Source organism: Lygodium microphyllum, chromosome 14 (genome assembly GCF_053477565.2).
Source record: "Lygodium microphyllum isolate KBCC chromosome 14, Lygodium_microphyllum_v1.1.10, whole genome shotgun sequence".
In the NCBI taxonomy this organism is placed as follows: domain Eukaryota; kingdom Viridiplantae; phylum Streptophyta; class Polypodiopsida; order Schizaeales; family Lygodiaceae; genus Lygodium; species Lygodium microphyllum.
The window spans coordinates 100664868-100680478 of record NC_141148.1 but is presented as its reverse complement, the minus strand read 5'-3'; positions in this window follow the sequence as shown (position 1 = coordinate 100680478).

The following is a 15611-nucleotide window of genomic DNA, read 5'->3' as shown; positions in this document are numbered from 1 at the left end:
GATGATACATCTGGTGTGATGACACCTGGTAGGATGACTTCTAGTTATGACTCAACTGACAGTCTAGACAGTGAGCTTGGTATTCCGACAGTGTATATGCCTGGTACTAGGCAGAACATGTACATTCCGCCTCATGAGAGAGGGGGATCAAGGAGTGCACCAGAGCTTAGACATCAGTAGAGAGTAAGGTACCCTATGGATAGGCTAACTTACAGTGGTATTTCTGCAAAGCATTTTGCTTATATGACAAAGGTGACAGAGGTCAAAGAGCTTGCTACATTTGCTGAAGCAGTGATGGATAAAAATTAGTGCACAGCTATGGATGACTAGATAGATGCTTTGGCTGAAAATAGTACTTGGGGTCTTGTGCCACTGCCAAAAGGAAAGAAGATCATTGGCTGCAAATGGGTCTACAAAATTAAATGCAAGTTGGATGGCAGTGTAGAGAGGTATAAAGCTAGGCTGGTTGCTAAAGAATATGCTGATCAATATGGGTTAGACCATGAGGAAGCATTCAGCTGTGTTGCCAAGATGGCAACCATACGAACAATGATCGCATTGACTGCTACTCAAGGCTAGAGATTGCAACAGATGGACGTGAAAAATGCTTTCCTCAATGGTGATTTGGAAGAGGATGTTTATATGGATCAACCTGAAGGGTATGCACACCCTGATTTTTAACATTATGTATGCAAACTAGAAAAGAATTGTATGGATTGAAGCAGGCTCTAAGAGCCTGGCATGCAAGGATCAGCAATTACTTGCAGATTTTGGGATCTACTGTTGGCAGGGCTAATCATAGTCTGCTTATGAAAAAGATAATCACAAGTGATGATGATTTGGAGATACATCATGTTATGCATATGCTGAAATTTGAATTTGACATGAAAGACTTAGGTGAACTGAAGTAGTATCAAATGACTTATATTCAAGCCCCAAACCATTTAATGTCACTGCAACCATGTCTTCAACCTCAACCTGTGTGAAAATGGATGCCACCTAATCCGTAATAGTCTTAATCTTTGTGACATAATCTTGTATAGATATGCCTTTTCTTTCCATGTTAACTTCCATATGGCATAATTATTGCTATCAAGCTTTTACCCCACTATCTGGGTGACATTGTCGATCATTTCTACTTTTGCCATGTTGGAAACAATGCCTGACTTCTTGCAAACCAAGGCTTCTTAACTGATTAGTTTCAGTCTTCCAATGCAATGACAGTTTTCAACATCAACCTCTGTTCAAATCAAGATATTTCAGTCCATACACTTGCCAAAGACATTCAGAACCAAGTGATATAGAATGTAGGTACATCAATCAATGCATAAATCATGTAGCTGCTATAAACTCTATGACATTCAACCTCTCTACCAGTGGATATACATGTAGTCTGAAATCTGCAAGTTGTAAATGACCAGCAATTCTTTCACAGCCAAAATAGAGATGTATACATGCCATACATGCTTCAAAACTTCATAGACATCTGCTAATACATGTAGCAGTCCAAATATGACCATATGGGCACAGATCAGTGTTGCATAACCAGTAAGTACAAGTGTCAAAACTCATGTTCACAAGTTGTAGACAATCAAGACACTGAGAATCAAGGTGTAATTTAACTCAAGAATGTCCTCAAATCACTTCACGCATTTGCTACTGTGTGTAGGAGTTAATACATAACCATACCGACATCCATAAACTCTGTCAAGAAGCAATATCATATAATGCAGTTACTATTTGTAACCAACCAAGTAGATGTCAATGCACTTGTTTCCAACTTCAACATTTGGCAATCAATAGCATTCAATACTCTTCTTAGTCCACTAGACATTCAACAAACATATTCTAGGTTATACAAAATGAGAGAAGCCTTCTAATGTCATGTATTGCTTCAGTAGAAGACAATGCTTGCTGTCCATAGTAAATGACAGTTTTTAGCATGTGAAAACTTTCTAGATTTGAGTATTTTAGCAAAAAATTCCAACTCCAAGGCACAAGAACAAGTTCATATTTCCTTCTTGCATTTATCTATGATCCAATGATGCTAGAGTACATGTCAAAGAGCTTCAGTGTGTCAAACATGACTAAGTACATGCTGTCCAGCCAATGTACAATAGTTCAAACCTCATTCTAGATCTGTAAAACTATTCACACAGCCCAATGATGAGCTCAACATCAAGAATGTGATTATTAGATGCCTTCAACACCTTCCAAAGGTATGTGCACAAGTAGTAGAGCACTCCAATAAGCTCCCAATCTATGATTTGTAGGCAAGATATGAGGATGCCTCAGCAGGTGCAATCATGCAATTCAGGCCAGTAGCTTCTTCTTCTTGTTCTTAATGATGATGATGGTCACGAGCAGCACTATAGTGCTCAAACAGGCCTTGGAAGGCCCCCCAACAAGCTTTGATCAACTATTGCATGAATGGAAGCCACACAAGTTTGGTACATACCTTCACAGAAGCTCAATAGCAGCCAGCTCTTTCAAATGACACACATTATCTCCAAGATCTAAGATTGGCTCAACTATTTCCATTCTCCAGAGAGCCCATCCAAGGTGGCTCTGATACCATGTTAGAAAAGAGAGAGACATAGTGTAGAGTAACGGAGAGCTCAGTCATGATCTGTATCTTCCATTCATTATTCCATTCTACTCTCCACTTACTAAAGAGTAAGTTATACACTAGGTTTAGCTAACCAAGACTAACTTTGGTTAGGTCACACCGACTAACCCGACTTATTGAATGTCCAACACATGTACAACTTGACACAACTAAGAGTGTCGGTCACACACATGAGCTTGAAGTCTCAACATTTGGTAGAGCTAGAATGCTTATTCGAGACTTGTCTCATTACAACCCATGCCCTAATCTGTGAGGTGTGACATAAGAGTTGGTTTAACAAGCACACCAAACAATGAGACTCTGAGCAAGGAGACCTAGTCTTGCTATACTTTGTTAAGAGACATTGAAATTTAGGGGATTGGGACCTTTCAAGGTTTGTAACATTAGTAGAATAGGCATTGTAGAACTCGAAACCTTAGAGGGGGAGGGCATAGGCTTTTTCAATGCAAGTTACATTAAAAAATTATTATCCTCTGTTACATCCACTCTATAACCCTCCAATGGTAGAACCACCAATGATTGTGAGAATTGCAACTATTATTGAAATAAAGGATGAGGATGATGAAGCAGTAGCACCAACCTACTTGCATATAATAGTGACCGCTAAAAAGGCATACACCTTTGATGCACTAATTGATGAGGGAGCTGACTATAACATCTTGACATATGATTGCTAGAGCACTATGGGTCAACCCCAATTACAACCAACCAATGCAAAACTTAGCCCATTTGGGGGGTAGAACAACTCTTAGGAAAGTGCAAACTAATGGTTTCTATTGTGACTGAGAGCCTACCCATCATCTTTTATATGCTACCTAACAAGCAAAATGTTGGCAAGGAATCACTGTTGGTTTTCATGTTTAAAAAATAAGTTTGTTATAATGTTGACTATGATGTGCAGTGCATCCACCTTGCCATGGGAAATGTTAGAATAGTAATAGCTTTCAACAAAGGCACCATAGCCACCTAAAAACTTGTAGTGCCACCAGTATTTAACCCTAGTGTCAACCCTAAGGAGGGAGATAGTGCACCACAACATACACCCATGGTGAAGTCCCACCAGCATTTAGAAACCACACCCAAAGTTATGGATAAAAAAATCAAGTGGGTCCGCAAACGTAGACCATAGCCTCACCAAAGCTAATCATTAGAAACTCATAGTTTTCATGCTTCACACTCTAGACCTAAACAGAGGAGTTGGCACTCCTATGGTACATAGGTGACTAGGCTCTACTAGGGACCAAAAGCCCTATTATGTGCCCAAGGTTACTATGAAGGTAATATCTTGGTGTGGCTGCCCAAACTCACAAGTGGAATGTATACCCCAAAAAATAATACATAGAAATGTATATCAAAACAGGATAAGAGAAAAGCCAAGAGAAAGGGTGCTCAATCCATGAGTGCTCTATCGACCAAAAACTCCACCAATCGTCAATGAGCAACCAATAATCCAATCAACTTCTCAAACCATTCTCACCAAACCCGATGAGAATCCAAAAGTAGAAACACCATGTACCGACCTATCCAATCCAATTAAACCAAAGCCACCAATAGACAATTGCAGTCAAGTTTTACATTGTTTGCTAGAAGTTACGAATGCTTGGACCTAGGTCTACTTGATGAATACATAGCAATGAGATATGTTCCTTGCTGTGTACTTGGGAAGAATATGAATTCATCTTCAAAAAGGACTCCACCATTGCAAAAGAGCACATTCCCAATGAAAATTCAAGAGAGCAAGCCTTAAGCCAACACTTAATCACATCCTGCAGAAAGAACACAATTCCCATGCCACCATAAGAACTTGTTGAGATCTAATGATTAGTTGAATTTGAGTCCAATTTCTTATGCAAATGGTATACTCTATGCATTCAATGGGAACAAGAGGGTTATCAAATCATGAAAAATGCAGAGCAATGATGTGCCATCACGACTTTCAAGTATGACCAAACATATGTGGCTCCAACTTCCTTTACGGTATTAGCAATGACAAGAAATTGACCATTAAAAGAAAATACCATGCCACATCCATAGTCTGATAAGATCGTAACAAAGGAAGAACTCCACATTTTAAGATGAATAAACTTAGGTTACCTCTTGACCGATGTATTGACTTATATCACACAAGTGGAAATTTGTCCATAGGATATGGATTGCCATGTGATATTAGAGTATAACCCAATATTTTATGACTAGCTCTTGAAACAGTGAGGCACACCAAGGATACACTGAAGGCTTTTACACCTTTACTTCCACAATCCTAGGAAGGATTTTCATCATTTCCAAGGAGGAGGTAAAGTGGAAGATGAATGAAAAATTGAAATAACAATTGAACTTCAGTCATAAGATATGACAATTAGATTTGCATCGCCATTACCAACAATCCAGTTCACCAAACACATTGAGAGTCAATATTACTATGTGCATGACTTGATCGAGGATTGGATAATAGAGTTGATCTACTATCCAATGAAGGAGAATGGATCAGATATCTTTACCAAAGCTCTTACAAAAGATCTCCTTCAAATTCATTTTCATAGACTTGTCATTGGGCCAAGAATGTAGTTCACTTGTGGGTGGACATTGAGGGGGGTGTTAGATATGCTCAATATCCCATCCTCCTAAGGTGCCACCAATGATCCATGGTGCTCAAAGTTGTAAGGCCCCCATTATGAGAATAATCCATGTGTGAGCATGGTTAGATCCTGACTTGTATGTTAGATGAGATCTAAGTAATTGGATGGAAAAAAGGTGATCTTTGTGGATCTAGCCTTTGGGTTAGATAGAGTAGTTATATCGGTAGCAAACTAGAGGCGCAATGCATTAAGTTACATGGTGTGGGGTTTATTAGGAACCCCTATTTTGGGGTTCAAAGGCTGTGAAAGGGGCTCCTACTTGGGGAGTTCTCAAGGGAACCAGTGGCTCCCCTTGAAATGATGGGGATATAGGAGTAGTGCCCGCAACTTGAGAGTAAAGGAAATATTCTTTCATAATATGGTCAAACATGCCAACCAAACTACCTTCTTGGGCTATAAAAGGAAGTGCCCTCTAAATCCATCATCAATCTATCTTTCACCCAATTAAAGTTCTTCCAGCTATCCTTAAGCTCTTCGCCTATCATCTATTTGGATTGTCATCAACACCATATTAGAGAATTTAGGAATTTCCCACGTACCAATTTCAAATAAGTGATAAATATTTGACCACATGGCTAAATATTGATCCCTATTATTTGAAAGTGGGATTTGGGAAGGTAGCTTATATAGAATTTAGGGTAGACTTCACCTTTAAGTAATCGGAGGTTCCCAAAGTGCATGGAAATTCCTAAATTTTTAAATATAGTATTCATCTAAGCTTCACAATGGAAGTGCATGGGTGGATAGAGCCATCTTTGTATCAATTTATTTAAAATTAAAGCATACTCTATTCTTCTCATATTTATTGTATGTTCTCTACTCCTTGCTTAGATTCTATCTATTATGCCTTGTGATTTCTACATGTTAGAAACTGGGTGGCAACCCTTATATCTCCCCTTCGTGGGAGGTCACCCACCTTAGTATTGTTCACACCAGTGCACCCTTAACTAAAAGTTTTCCATAATTGGACTAGCCATATATCCCCCAAAGCATTAAGGTAATGGATGACCTTCGGTCTATTCAATTATGGAAATCTTTCTCCATTTTGCCCAAGCTCCAAACCTAATCTCAACACATCACCACTACACCAATAGCGAGCTAGTTTTCTCTAGCAAGCAAGCCACACCTTGGTTGAGGTTCTAGTTCCACCCAAGCTCAACAACCTAAGCTCTGATACCAAGTTAGAAATTGGGTGGGGGTCCTTATATCTCCACTTCCTAAGAGATCATCCACCCTAGTATTGTTCACACTAGTGTACACTTAACCAGAAGTTTCCCATAATTGGGCTAGCTATCTAGTCCTCAAAACTTTAAGGTGATTGATGGCCTCTAGTCTATCCAATTATGGAAATCTTCCTCCATTCGGCCTAGGGTTTAAACCTAGTCTGAACACATTACCTTTGGACCAATAGTGAGCTAGTTTTCTCTAGCAAGTGTGGATTGCATTTTCAACAGTGATAGCAATTCGTCCTCCTAACATAGCATTTGCAATGGAGGTTGTGGTACATTATATGGATACATCTAGTAGGAAAAATTGGGATGCCATGAAGGGTATCATCAGATAATTGAAACCTATAGAAGATATGTATATTTACTATAGTAGCTAGGAAATAGAAGTCGTGTGTAATAACCCCCCTAAATAATTAAAATTATTGCAAATTGTTTTAAGGAAGAATGTAATGTCCCCTACATTACATTGAAACCCGAAGATTAAATCCACCTCGAGAAGATCTATTGGCGTTCATCCCGATCGAACTCGATCTTTTCAAACATATACATATATATATATATATATATATATATATGTTAGTATGGGTTAGTTGTGTTAGAAGGAGTTAGTTGATTGAGTAAGGTTAGTAAGTTATAAGTTAGTAGGAAAGGTTAGTAATAGGGTAAGGGAGATAGGTGAAAAGGAAAACATTAATCCCCTCCACCTGGCATATAGCCTCCCCCTCCTCACCTTATAAAGGGCCTCCTGGTGGTCCATAGGGAGGGCAAGCTCCCCCCCCTTCGACGTGAGCAAACGGCACCCCCCTGGACGTCTTGGCAAGCATTTGCCCCCCCCTCGTGCTCGTCACCCCCTCCCTACGGTAGCAACAGCAGCCCGTAGGGCTTCCTACAAGGAACTCGCCCTCCCCCCCCCCCCCCCCCCTGGGGCTCCGACTAAAACCTCCCCCCCTTCTTGTTTCGCTTGGCAACTGCCCCCGTGATCAAAGAAGTAGAAGAAGGAGAGGGAGAGAGAAGAGAAGAAGAGGAGGAAGAGGGAAAGAAGGAGAAGGAGAGAAGAAGGAGAGAGAGAGAGAGAGAGAGAGAGAGAGAGAGAGAGAGAGAGAGAGAGAGAGAGAGAGAGAGAGAGAGAGAGAGAGAGAGAGAGAGAGAGAGAGTTGGTGAGTGGTGAAGGTTCGAGGAGCCACACTCAAGCCAACCCCTCTTTGGCGAAGGACCCCTTCCCACGATCTTTCTTTCCCGAGCCAGTCATCTTGAAGGCTGTTAAGGACTGGAGGATTTGAACTCCGCGTGGAAATGGCTCCCAAAAAGAGAGTCGCAGGAAGTGTAAGTGCCAAAGCTACCATTGGCACCGGAAATGCGGGAGAGGTGAGCGGAGCAACCAATGCAACAAATGCCCCTAGGATCACGAATCAAACCCAAGTTCTTTTTGAATATCCTAGGTGTTATAATCAATGTTAATTAAGCATATTCTGTAAATATGTGCATGGGACAAGAACAAGCCTTAGGACTTTTTGTTACTCTAAGCGCTAGGTTGCATGCATGAAATGGTAGAGTATGGAGTCCGCATAAGTTTATATGAATGAAATGATAGCTTTACACACATGGAACGATAAGGTTTTTGCATTATTTCACATAAAATAATAGCTTTTAAACCAGTTCAGTGCATGAATTCATGCTTTGCAATCATGACTAAAAGAAACACATGAAGTGATAGTTTCTATTCGTAAGATGCAATTGCATCGATGGATAAAAACCTAGACTTTCATATATGCAAGTCACATGTGATCCGGTGCATTAGGAATAAGTATTCATTGCCAGAGTTAAAGGTCATTTAGGATTTACAAATATACTAAATGCACCATGTGCATGATGGGTAAGGATGATTAGAAAACTCTGCATAGTACCACACTAGAGATATGGAAGGGACGCATGCATCTAGACTGTATCCCGAAGGCCTAGATGAAGAATCCTACGTTGCCTAGTGTGTTAACTGAACTTGGTTAGAATTGGAAGAATAAAAGACCCTTGATCGGGTTGCGAATAAAGGCATGTCCATTGCCTTGGTTGACCATTTAATGCTTTGGGTTAGGGTTAAGATACCATAAGGCAAAACCCAAGGGAAAGAGCAAGTCAAAATAAGTTAACTTACCAAGAACATTTGCTTGCATGATCTTGTTTGAGATTATTGGGATCTCGCCAAGTCGCAAAGGATCCAGGATCGGATGCTGGGAGCATCCAGGAAAAAGGTCCAGGATCGAATGTTGGGAGTATCCGGGAAAAAGGAATCACACCTTAGCAGTTGGTCACACAAACGTCTTTCGAAATTTTTGTGATTGTACACTTAGGTACATTATTTGATCTCCTTTACTCAAGGAACTAACTCAAGGAAAAACACTTAATGCTTTAGGTTAAAAGCCTGGAGGGAGAGGTAGGAACAGTTACCTCTGACTATCTGCCTGGCCCTATCCAAGGGGGTCGATAGTAGCCGCGCCGGGTATATGGATCTAACCCGCCGCGAGAGGTCTCTCCGTGGGTACTGCTTGGAGCGGGAGGACGCTTGGGTGCCAGGGGAGGCTGTGGTTGTAAATCCCTTGCCTCAGGATCCCACACAAGAGGCCGACGTGACTCGAGATGGGATCTCAAGGCCCGTGTACTAGTTTACAGGCAAAACTTGGAGCAGCAATCCTGTAGATTGCTGAGATAGCCTTCAGGCATGATACTTGATGTATTCTAGGATACAGAAGGATTCCCCTATATGGGCAAGAGACAAACATTAATCTGAAGATAAGTTAAGAAAGTGTTTTATCTTGTCTTCATGTCAGTGCCCTAGATTACGTAAAGGAACCTGTGATTAACGGGCTAATTAAGGAAGCTTCTTTTATGTGTCAAACATAATGTGGTAGGTAATTAGATAACTAAAACAACCCCCGAGGGAAGCGTGGTGGATGTGACCAATGGATCTATCCTATGGAAGGGTGGTCTCGGTTAGCCGAGAGCTTTCCTCAAAGGAAATGTTAACGAGAAATGTTAGGAAAAGTCGGACGATGACCTTACACAATGTTGGTTAGAATCCTGATTCATACCGTTTTAGGGGACCGGAATGGGACTATGCCCTACGGGTAGAGAGGTCGAGCGATGCATCCCTCTCATTTCCCATTCTCTTTGAACCAAGTGCGGTATGAGTCTGCTTGGGTCCAGTTGTATCCACGCAAAGTGGAGTGGCTGTAGAGACCGATGTTAGAAGGCTGTTAGGAAGACTCGACTGCTAGGAACCCAGACTTCAAGTCAATCCTAGTGGGAACGGCTAGATAAGTTCCGTTGCGAGGCAGACTCGAGAGACCCTAGTTGGCAAACCCTGTGTCATTCCTTGGGAGTGCCGGGAAGCGTCTTCTAGATTGATCTCTCAATGGGCTGCTAAGACGTGTCCCGTAATTTGAGGGGCGGGCACGTTACAATTGGTATCAGAGCAAAAAATTCATAATGATACATGATTGATTAATGTCATAGATATATCCTAAATAGATGTAACGTGTCTGTTTGTCCGATTGTTGGACACGTCTTAGCAGCCCATTAGGAGGAGGGTCTAGAAGGATCTGCCTGGCACTCGCAGGGAATGACACAGGGTTTGTGATCTAGGTCTTCTCGAGTCTTCCCCGACCGTAAGAGTCCAGCCGTTCCCACTTGGGATCGACTTGAGGTCAGGGTTCCTTTCCTATCGGCAAGTATCTAGGTCCTCATTGTCTTATCATCTCATCATTTGAGAAAAGTTCCCAGCTAACCGGGACCACCCTTCCGTAGGACGGACCTGAGTCACGTCCACCACACTTTCCTCAGTTTGCTTTAGTTATCTAATTACCTAACACATTACGTTTTGACATGCAAAATCAGCTCCCTTAATTCAACAAATTAATCACAGGTTCCTTCATGTAACTTAGGCACTGACACAAAAACAATGTCAAGCAAGTTCCTTTTCCTCAAGCATCTGTTCTTTATTTATCATAATTTTGGAGTACATCCAACCTCATGCGCGAAGGCCATTCCAGCAATCTATAAGATTGATGTTCCAAGTTCTACCCGTAGACTAGTACACGGGCCTCGAGATCCCATCTTGAGTCACGTCGGTCTCTTGTACGGGATCCGGAGACAAGGGATTTATGGCTAGAGCCTCCCCTGGTACCCAAGCGTCCTCTCGCTCCAAGCAGTACCCACGGAGAGACCTCTCGCGATGGGTTAGGTCCATATACCCAGCACGGGTAACAACCCCCTTGGATAGGGCCAGGCAGACAGTCGGAGGTAACTGTTCCTGCCTCTCCCTCCAGGCTTTCAACCTAAAGTATTTAAGTGTATATCTTGAATTAGTTCTTTGAGTAAAGAATCAAATACTGTGTCTAAGTACAAGCACAAACATTTTGGAGGTCGTTTGTGCGACCCACTGCTAAGGTGTGACTCCTTTTTCCTGGATGTCCAGCACCCGATCTTGGGTCTTTCTGCGACTTGGTGAAATCCCAATAATTTCAACAAGAACAAATGGTCTTGGTAAGTTGACTTGTACTTTCTTAGGGTATCCTAGTCCCTAACTAAAGCACTAGCGGGTCAGTCAAGGCAATTGGGCATGCCTTATTCGCAACCAACCAAGGATCTTATAATTTCTTATTCCCACAACTCAGTTACCACACATGGCAACACTTGATTTTTAAATTTTCAAGACGTGGTTTGGATGCTTACAATCCTTCCGATTCTCATAGTGCAGTTCTATGCAGGAGTTCCCAACCATCATGCACGTTGTGCGTTTCGTATAGTTGTCCCTAAACAGCTTTTATCTCCCTTTATTCTTGGCAATGAGTACTTATTTCCAATGCACTGGATCACATGTGACTTGCATCTATGGAAGTCTAGGGTTTAATTTTCCAATGATGCGAGTGTAACTTATGAACAGAAGTTAGCATTTCATGTGTTTCTTTTAACCATGATCGCGAAACGAGAATTCCAAAGGACTTGTCATGCGCTGAACTGGTTAAAAAACTATCATTTTATGTGAAATAAGACGATAACCCTATCATTTTATGTGTGTAGAAGTTATCATTTCATGTGAGGTAAGGTGATGACCTTATCATTTTAGACGAGTAAAACTTATGCGAGTTCAACCCTACCATCGCATGCAACTTAGTATAAGCAAAACCTTATGCATGACATTATCCTTCCATGAGAATTAAGTCCTAAACTAACTTTTTTAATGCTTGAAACCTGGGCTTGATTTTTGTGCACCGTGTTGGTTGTTTCGCTCGTCCCTCCAACATTTTCGGTGGCTTGAGCACCTATGCTTCCCGCGACTTTCTTTTTGGGAGCCATTCCCTTGCGAAGATTGGGTAGTCTGGACCTTAATGGCTTTGGTTAGACACAATCAATTTGGAAGACCTCCGGCTGTGGTTCGTTGCCAGGAGAGTGGTTTGGCTGACTCCTTCCTTATCCTTTCCCTACCACTTCTCACCTCTCTTCCTCTACCTCTCTCCTTTCCCTTATTCTTCTCCTCTCCTTCCTCTCTCCTTTTTTCTTGCTCTTTCTCTACCTCTCTCCTTTCCCTTCTTCTTCTCCTCTCCTCCTTCTCTCCTTTTTTTTTGCTCTTCCTTTACCTCTCTCCTACTCCTTCCCTTCCTCTACCACTCTCCCTCTACTTCTCTCTTCCTCTACCTTCTTTTCCTCCCTCCTTCTTCTTCACTCCTTCTCCTTCACTCCTCCTTCTCTTCTCTTACTCCTTTTCTTCCTCTTCCCTTCTCTCTTCTTACTCCTTCTTTTCTTCTTCACTTCCTCTTCCCTTCTTTCTCTTCTCTCTCTCTCCTCCCTTCTTATCTCTTACTCCTTTTCTTCCTCTTCCCTTCTCTCTTCTTAATCCTTCTTTTCTTCTTCATTCCCTCTTCCCTTCTTTCTCTTCTCTCTCCCTCCTCCCTTCTCTTACTCTTCTTTTTACCTCCTCCTTCTTCTCTCCCTCTTCCCTTCTTTCTCTTCTCTCTCTCTCCTCCCTTCTTATCTCTTACTCCTTCTTTCCACAACCTCCTTCTTCTTTCTCTCCTCCCTTCTCTCTCTCACCTTCTTTCTCTTATCTATCTTTATTATCATCTCCTTTTTCTCTTTTTACCCGCAGTAAAAAGCATCCAGGGAAAAAAAATGGATGCCTGGACCCAGGGCAGGAAGCCGTTTAAATGGAGGCCCAGAGGGGAGGGGGATGGTCCCACGACTGCAATGAATAAAGGGGGGGGTTGACTAGGTCCAAAGGCTTAGATGGCCTGCGCCGAAACCATGTGGGAGGGAAATATTTTGAGTGGCAGAGTGGGTCGTCGGTAGCATTTTGCTGCTGACGTAGATTGTCACATGGGGGGGTGGAGAAAGTCTGTTTGGGAGATTGCAGGAGGGTGGCAACGCCTAGAGTTCTAGTGGGGGGAAATGGTGTGCAGACGAAAGGGGGTTGTGCAACAGCTGGGTGGCGTAGTCCTCTTCTATGGGGAGGGAAGGAGTCCTCCCCTATATAATGAGAGGGGAGGGAATAGCTAGCATGGCCACCCTCCACCTAGAGGATGCATGCTTCCCCCACCACTCCCACTCCCTCTCGCCTTCCCCGACTGCTGTCAGCAGGGAGAGAGGGGAAATAAAAAAATTTGAACTAAAATAATTAAAAATTTTCCTTTTTTAAGATTCCTATGGCCCATTACATCCTCTCCCCCTTAGAGGAATTGAGATGTCCTCATCTCGAGAGAACCTGGAGGTAGTGTTGGTTGAGAGTATCTTCATCCATCCAGGTGGCATCCTCTTTGGGATAATCTTTCCACTGGACGAGGTATTCTCTCAAGGTCCTTGACCTCAAATGCCTCTCCCTGACATCCAAGACTCTATCAAGCGGTAGCTCAAGGACTCCTTGGCTAGGCATTACAACTTGCTGATCATCAAGTACATGATTTGGATTAGGTAGATACTTTTTCAATAGGCTAATGTGGAATACATTATGAACTTTTAGGGTTGTGGGCAGCTGTAGTCCTATAAGCATTAGGTCCTAGGCACTTAGTGATCTTATAAGGCCCACAATACCTTGGACTTAGCTTCTTGTATTCTCCCAAGGACAGTGAACTCTTTTTAGGGCATACATGGATGAAGACCATATCACCTTCAACGAAGGATCTGTCTTGTCATTCCAAGTCCGCGTAAGCCTTTTGTCTGTCCTTGGCGGCTTGGATGTCTTGTCTTATTGATTTGATTTGGTCATCCATGTCTTTCAACATCTTCTTTGAAGCTTCAACCCTCAAGGTTGGATCCGAGAAGCTCAAAGGAGTACGACAATCGTGCCCATACAATGCTTGGAAAGGGATCATCTAAATGCTTTGTTGGTAAGAAGCATTGTAGGCAAACACAACCAGTGGCAAATATTGAATCCACTTTTTGGGTTTGCGATAGAAGTGTTCCCTAAGCATATCTTCAATGACTTGGTTGCCTCGTTCCATTTGACCATTGGTTTGGGGATGGTAAGCTGTGCTAAAACAGAGTTGAGTCCCAATGGCCTTGAAGATAGCCCTCCAAAAGTGTGATGTGAAGAGAGAGTCACGATCACTAATGATCCTTCTAGGTAACCCATGTAGTTTGAATATCTCCTTGATGAATAATCTTGCAATGTATGAGGCTTTATAGTTTGTCTTGACAGGGATAAGATGTGCAACCTTGGTGAGCATATCTACTACAACCATAATAGAAGTGTATCCTCCCTGAACTTGGGGTAGGCCAACAACAAAGTCCATACCAATGAATTCCCATTTCATTTGGGGAATGTCAAGTGGTTGCAATTTCCTTGGCATCTTGACATGTTCAGCCTTAATGCGTTGACAAGACAAACATTCCGTGACATATTTGAGAACGTCACCTTTGAGCCTATCCCAATACTAGCTCTTCCTGACCGCATTAAGGGTCTTGGCATAGCCAGGATGTCCTGAGAAAGGGGAGTCATGGGCTTCCCAAAGTATCTTCTATTTGAGAGATTGGTTTGTGAGGATATATAACCTTTTTCTAAAGTAGACAAGACCACTACTGACAGAGAATTCATGATACTTTGTTTTTAGTTGCGGGTCTTGATCTTTGATGGGGATCTCCCTTAGCAATTTCTGATAGACTGGGTCATGACATGCCTCTTCTCTAGCTAGCTCAAGAATTGGGTTGTTTGGCATTGATACCTTTGTGGCTAGAGATCTTGTTGTTGATGGATCTTACAAAATTAGAGAATTTAGAAATGCCTTGCGCGACTGAGTGCATCGGCAACTACATTCTCCTTTCTAGGCTGGTATTTGATTTCAAAATCATTTTCTTCCAGCACTTCAATCCATCAATACCTCATATTGAGCTCATTCTGGGTGAAGTTCACTTAAGACTCTTGTGGTCCGTCATTAGGGAAAATTTGTTACCCAGCAAGTAGTGTCTCCAAAGTTTGAGAGCATGGATGATAGCCAATAGCTCTAGATCATGGGTGGCATAATTCCTTTCATGGCTCTTTAGTTTTCTTGAAGAGTATGCTATGGGATAACCTTCTTGTATAAGCACACATCCTAAGGCAAGTGCGCTAGCATCAGTTACCACTTCAAACTCCTTACTAAGATCAGGAATTTTCAGGATGGGTGCTGATACCAAGCTTTGCTTTAGTTTGTCAAAGCTGGTCTGTTCAGCAGGTGACCATACAATTGCTACTTGCTTCTTTAGTACATCAGTCAGAGGTGCTGCAATCAAAGCATAGTTTTTGATAAATATCCTATACCATCCTGTCAACCCAAGAAAACTACGTATTTCTTTGGCTTTGGCCATTCTAGAACGTCTCTGACCTTGGCTGGTGGATCCATTGAAATTCCTTCCGCTGATACAATGAATCCTAGATATTCAATCTGTCACTCGAAAAATGCACACTTTTTCTTCTTGGCGTAAAGCTTGTGTGCTCTCATTGTTTCAAGAACAATGCAAAGCTGGGGTTCATGATCTTTTTCCTGCTTAGAGTAGACTAGGGTATCGTCAAAGAAGACGAGTATGAAGTCATCAAGATAGGGTCTAAAGATATCCTGCATTAACCTGTTGAAGGTAGTAGGAGCATTTGTCAAT